Here is a 7297-nt window from a genome sequence, read left to right on the forward strand (position 1 = left end):
TATGGATGGTAGGTTATGTAAAAGTATTGCATCAATGTTAAATTTACTGAACTTGATAAGTGTACTGTGGTCATGTAAGAAAATGTCCTTATTCTTAGGAAACACACACATATATGAGGGTCTATGACGTATGCAATTTACTATCAAACAGTTCAGGAAAAAAGTACATACATATGTTCATTTGTATGAGTAGAAAGAGAAAGGAGGAGAGAGAGAAAGGAGAGGTGGAGAGAGGAAGGGATAAAGGAGAATTTGCACTTGAATGGGCACGTTGATGAGAGGATTAAGTCATTTGAGATCTCACCAAGGAGTGTTGATAGATTCAACCAAATAATCACAAAACTATTCCTCAGGAGAAGATTCCTTCTTCTTCTCCAAGACTGACATTGTGTGGTGATCATATCTTGGCATAAATACATCAAGCCAGGAAGGATACAACCAGAGTAATTTGGTACATTCTATAAGTGTATTTCTCAGATGTCAGGGAGCTGATGTAACAAAACATGCTTGCAGTTCCAATTTAAAAGTGTATTTAATTCAACCAGCACAAGGACACTGATTAACTAATTGAATGTAAAGAGTGTAACTAGTCACGTCCTATAATCATCAGCACAATTATGTGTTCCAAGAATTTATAGAAAAGCTAAAGTATCTTGTAGTTGAAATTTCATGCTGTATTTCCAAGAATTATTAGTAATACAAATCACATACCTTTTAAAATTTTAGCCTATTAAACTAATTTCATTTTACCTCACAACTGGTTACTGAATACCATTAACTAGTGAAGTATATTTTTGTGAGTAGAAGCAGAAACATAAATTAATATTTTTTTATGGATGAACCTTATTACAACTGCAGCTAATGATTTCTTTTTTGATAGACTACCCTAATTACAGGTACCTCACTGATATTTCAAAGAAATGGTGACAAACTCAACACTCAGTTAAAGTTCCTTATGTACCTCTGGCCTTATTTATTTTAATTAGTTCTATAAGGATGAATCATAGAACTAGGATGGTCAGAAAAATTAATTTTGTGATTTAAAGTAGTTAGCAAATTAATTTGCTCTCCTGGCCGTAGTGGATAACTGGTACCATATTATTCTTCTCATCATAAATAACCGTTAACACTGGAGGAAGTATGAAGCAACTATTTTCAGGCATTGGACCATAGGTTGCACAAAACTGTGCTCCCCAAGAGATGAGTAACTCATAAGATGAATCCCATATTTGCCCTGACTGCTTGGGGACAATTTCCTGACCACAATATGGGATTATGAGGCCAGAGCATACTGGTCCCACTGACATAAGGAGGCAGAAAAGACTTCAGGGACGGTGAAGCAGATGGAATTGTTAGAGCAGATCTCAGAAAGGAGGCAGCTGAGCAGATGGGGCAGTATCCATCTTTGGCTAAAGTTAGGCTTCACTTGTACAAGGCAAGCTATGCAATTATCAGAAAACAGCTGCTATGGGACTGAGAGAAGAATGAAAATACTAGAAGTTGAGCAGGGCTGGAAAGTATAGAAATTCTGGCCCAATCAGAGTAAACAGACTTCTTTAACATCTCAGTCATTCTGCTGAGAAGCCAGAGAGGCCATGCTACAGGGATAAGAACCACATATCAAAATAAAATAAAGACTTAACAATATCTGCATGGGTCAAAGAACGTGGAGTTTGAGTCTTGCCAAGTTAGAAAGGTTTGGTAAACACCTTGAACTCTTAAAGATCTACCCTAACAAAGAATAAAATGAAACCTACACAAGTTCAAAATAATCATCCAATAATTAAACTACCTAAAGTTACAAAAAATCAATTTTCAGAGGAACATAAGAGAATTTACAGTCTTATGTTACATTGATGTCCAGCATAAAATAAAAAAATTACTAGACACGCAGAGAAACAAGACATGTGACCCACTGTCAAGAAAAAAGGCAGACACAGAAATAGATTCTGAGATGGACCAGAGGTTTTAGCAAACACTTTACAGAAGCTATCATAAATCTATTAAATGAAAATAAGTGCATAATAAGGGAGCAGATGGGGGTGGAAATCTCAGCTGAAAAGTGGAAATGATCTTAAAAAAAAAAAAGAACCAAGTGGGAATTCTAGAACTAAAAAATGTAATAAATAAAATTTAAAACTTAACTAGATGGGCTTAAAAAATTGAAGATGGCAAATGGAAGCTTAAGTGAACTTGAAGACAAGTCAATAAAAATGATCCAATCTGGCACATAGAAAAACATGAAGAAAATTGGAAAGAGCCTCAGTGAACAATAAGACAATACCAAGTGGTCTAACATATGTGTAATTGCAGACCGAAAAAAAAAGAATAAATTAAGAAAGGGGCTGAAAAATTATTTAAAGATATGACAGGCATAGTTCCCAAATTTAATTTAAAACATTGGTTTACAGCTTTAGAGACTCTCAATAAACATCAGGTTGGATAAATACCGAAGAACAAACCATTTAGATACATCAATGTCAAAGTGCTGGAAACCAAAAATAAAGCAACACCTCAAGAGCAGCCAGAGGACAAAGAAGCATTATATACACTGAAGAGCAGTATAAATTAAAGCTGACTTCCCATTAGAAATAATGGAGGCTAACCTGGACAACGCAGCAAGATCCTGCCTCTACAAAAAAAAAAAAAAAAAAGCCAGGTGTGGTGGTGCATGCCTGTAGTCCCAGCTACTTGGGAAGCTGAGGCAGGAGGATCACTTAAGCACAGGACTTCAAGGATATAGTGAGCTATGATTGCAGTCACACCACTGCACTCCATCCTGGGTGACAGAGTGAGACCCCATCTCAAAAGAAAGGAAAGAAAGACAGAAAGAAAAAAAGCCAAAATGAAACGGAAACACATCTTTTAAAGTGCTAAAGGAAAATGTGTCAACTTAATCCAATATCCAGCAAAAATAATCTTCAAAAATAAAGGCAAAATAAAGACATTTCCAGATAAACCAACAAAAAATTCATTGCCATCAAACCTGCATTACAAAAAATACAAAAAGATTCTGGGAGGCCGAGGCGGGAGGATCGCTTAAGGTCAGGAGTTCGAAACCAGCCTGAGCAAGAGTGAGACCTCGTCGCTACTAAAAATAGAAAGAAATTAATTGGCCAACTAAAAAAATATATATATATAAATATTAGCCGGGTATGGTGACACATGCCTGTAGTCCCAGCTACTCGGGAGGCTGAGGCAGGAGGATCGCTTAAGCCCAGGAGTTTGAGGTTGCTATGAGCGAGGCTAATGCCACGGCACTCTGGCCCAGGCAACAGAGTAACACTCTGTCTGAAAATAAATAAATAAATACAAATACAAAAAGGTGTTCTTAAAGCAAGAGGAAATTAATACTAGATGGAAATACAGAAAAGAATAAAGAACACTAGAAATGGTAACGATAAAAAAGACTTATTTTTTTCTCTCTTAATTTCCTTATAATACAACAGACTCTTTAAAGCTAATAGTAGTAAGATGGGGTTTATAATGTACATAAAAGCCATGACATACACCAAGAAAGTGGGACGTCTTGTCTCCTTACAGGTCACATTAGTGAAATTTTGCTCTGTTATATTTCATACACTGGAAACCATGATCTTGATACCCTATGAGAGGGCAAGCGACTTGCCCCGGATCACAGTCAATTGTCCCACGCCAAACTCGTTGGATCAGAATGCAGGAACACAGGTGGGACAGAGAAAAGATGTTTATCAGATCCCTCTAACACTCGACACACAGTTTCTTGAGCAGCCCTGGGCACACAGTGTTGGTGCTCATTTGAGATCAAGCAGACAGAAAGAAGCGCATGGATACAGAAAGACCGTGTAAGCTACAGAAGGCAAGCCCAGTGAGAGACAGGGCAGTTTACTGGTAGAGGAGACAAGGTATACCCTTTGTTGGGTAAAGATGAAAGTGCTATGGACTGAATTGTGATGCCCCAATATTCATATACAGAAGCCTAACCCCCAATGTGATGGTACTTGGAGATGGGGCTTTGTGGAGGTCATTCAGTTTAGATGAGGTTATGAGGGTGGGGCCCTCATGATGGAATGGATTAGTGCCCTTATAAGAAGAGGTACCGCAGAGCTTGGTACTCTCTCTCCACCACGTGAGGACACAGCAAGAAGGCAGCCATCTGCAAGCCAGGAAGAGGACCCTCACCAGAACTCGACCATGCTGGCACCCTGATTTCAAACTCCCAGGAGAATTTTGAAGAAAATAAGTTTCTGTTGTTTAAAGTTCTCTAGTATTTTATTATGGCAGCCTGAGCAGACTAAGACTCAGGGCCAAGCAGTCTAAACAGCAGCCTAGGAAGCCAAGAGAACAGCTTCCTCCTCAGCACCCCAATGATGTCTCCTCCATCCTGAGCTGCTGAGTGCTGTGTCATCTGCACGAAGGTCCCCCTCACCTAGACTAGACAGGGTCCCAGGGGATGTTGTGGCTCCTCCAGGGCATCTCCAGCTGGGCAAGGAGTTTGGGTTTGGAAAAGTGCAATTTCTACTCATAGGGAAAGACAATAAGGTGACTGTAGGTTAATGGGCTCAAGATGCCATTTCAGAACTCAGAGCTAAACTGGGTAGAGAAGCCCAGAGTGGCACGGCATAAGAGGCCTCTGAAGAGTGAAAACTCTCAGCACTGGAAAGGGGGATGAGTAAGGAAAGGGAGCCTCAGATGAGCAAGACAGCACACTTAGTCTGCTCCTTGCTGGGTGGACAAAATCTCCCATCTGAATCTAGATTACCTGAGCAGCGAATCCAGTCTGGGGAGAAAGACCTGAAGTGCAGTACGGAAACAGACACAACCCTATTCTACTGCTCTCGAAAGTACCAAAAACAAAACAAAACAGAATTTCCCTGAGGAAACATGAAAAAGTGTGTCTTTGTTTTTAAGTCCAACTCTAAGGCAAAAGTCAGCTATGCATGGCAGCTGCTCTATGCACTGGTTTTTCTGCATGAAGGCTTTAGGCTGCTCAGCAGGTCAGATTTTAAGTAGTAAGAGAAGCCATCATCATCCAGTGAGATTACATTGCCATAGTTCTCCAGCACCACCTTCCTGGACAGGTCCTTCTGAGCAGGACTCCAGAGCCTCCACATCCAGCCCACAGCCATAGCCGCAACCCTGAATATCATGGAAACCCATCATGCCAAGCACAGTCCTGCTCACTCGGTTGCCTCCCTTGCACATGGTTCAAAGTGAGGGAGCAAGAAGGCTGCCTTGGGGAAGATATATAAAATATCTAGATCCTGGTTTTGATTGCACCCCTGATGCTTAGATTCTATGACCATTAACCCTGGTTTCTATCCAATCAGCATCATTTGTCTACTATCTAGATCCTCATCTGGCTACTATGGGTTTAGAAGAAAAAAAGAGTTTCTAACCTCGAGGTACTTTAAATTTAAGGGAATGACACATGAAAATAAAATATATAGAACTGTAATCTGAGTTTTGTGAATTTGGAGATTCCATAATCTAGCGTTTATGTTAGATTTAAGGATCTGAGCCCCTGATTGGGTTAAATCCTTGCTACCCAGTGTGGTTTGAGGGCAAGCAGCATCAGTATCATCTGGAAGCTCGGTAGAAATACTGGTGCTTAGGCTCTATCCAGACATGCTAATTCAGAATTTGCATTCATTATTCAGAATTTGCATGTTTACAAGTCCCAGGTGATATATCTGCACATGCTTGAGAAGCACTGGGTTGAATGACCGACCTAGGCATACGGTTCAGTAATAGCAACAAGTAACCAACAACCAAACTTCTGAGTTTTCAAAATAGTATCTCTCTTCTACATTATTACATGACACTTTGCCTTCCTAGGGTGAAAGCAGCTTTGTTATGAATAATGGATGCCAGGGCTCCACTCTGAACTCATAATTTCTTGGGGTAGTATCCACGGATTGTATTTCCAAAAGGCCCCAGGTAAAGCTGAGGTCAGAGGAATCACAAGTTATCATAGGATAGTGATCAAAGAAGGCTTCATGAAAAAGAGGTGGGTCTTTGGTCTTGAAGGACAGGAAGGATTTAGAGGAGCTAAGGAAAGGAAAGCAGGCAAAGTATTCCAGATAAGGTATGCAGTGGGATCGGGTGGGCTGGAGTGGGTGGGAAGTACCAGGAGGTAAAGAGGAAATGGAGAAAGTAGCAAGGAAAGCAGGTAATCCATATTTTTGGATGGAAACTCCTATATTATTAAATGCTGAGAAGTCTTTCAAATATGAACAGGAGGCTTGCCAAACCAAATACCTGTATGCCACTTGTGGACATCTAGGCAGCATCCTTGCCTATATGCATGGAAAATCAGCCTGCTGCAAGACCACTTGCTACTGAAAACCTCTCTTGCTGTGGTCATGACAGTCTGCCCAGTGGCTCAGACCCTGAGATTATGACCACAGTTCCTGCTTTCTTCCAACTGGCATATGTTTTTCGAACTCCTCATCTGGTCTACTTCCTGAGCGGAGCTCAGGAAGCCACTCATCCTAGAAGTCTTCCCTGGTCTCTTATCACCAGGCCCAGGAAATCTCAGCCATTCATGCCCCTATCATACAGCAAGCATTGCTGAACATTTAAACATGGGCGTCCCTGCGTTGTTACGTTGAACTTCCAGGTCTATTAACAGCTAATTTCTTAGTGAATTACTGAGTCATGGGTGGAGCAGAGAGGGATATCCAAGGATGGATAGAAGTAAGACTGGACACTTCTCCTGGGCCAGGACTGAACTGAATTCACGAAAAATAATGCAACCTCAAGGCAAGAGAAGGGAACAGATTCATCCTCCGGGAGCTAAGAAGGAATTTTAAGAAATTCTCAACTATCCCTGGCTCTCCAGGCCACGCAGTAACTTTGTTGGTCTTCCTAGGGAAGCACAGAGTTTCATAAAGCCTATTTGAGGAAGGTAATGACAAGTGAGAGGGTAGCGAGGTGTAAAAGCCCTCTCACGAGTGAAAGGGGGCTTCCTCCCGAGCTCCCCAACTGGGGCATCCAAGATGGCACCATCGTGGCCTTGTTTTCAACCAGGATCCCGAACAAAGACCCAGAGATTCAAGCTGACAGCGGCGTCAGCTCCAAGCTCTAGCCTAAGAATGAGGCATCCGTGTCCCAGGAGATTAATGAAAATTTGCCCATAAATTCGTGGACTTCAATTAAATGAAAAAAGGTCTCAGGGCACCTGCGGACATTCGGGCTGGGGGTGTGGGATTAGAATCGGGTTCCGTCGTAGGGCATGCGAAACCTTGGGTAGGCTGCTCGGCCTTACCCGGCGCTCACGACACATGGGACGCAGGTTTCCAACCCCACAGCTAGA

The sequence above is a fragment of the Microcebus murinus genome, chromosome 16 (assembly GCF_040939455.1).
Source record: "Microcebus murinus isolate Inina chromosome 16, M.murinus_Inina_mat1.0, whole genome shotgun sequence".
Taxonomy (NCBI): Eukaryota; Metazoa; Chordata; class Mammalia; order Primates; family Cheirogaleidae; genus Microcebus; species Microcebus murinus.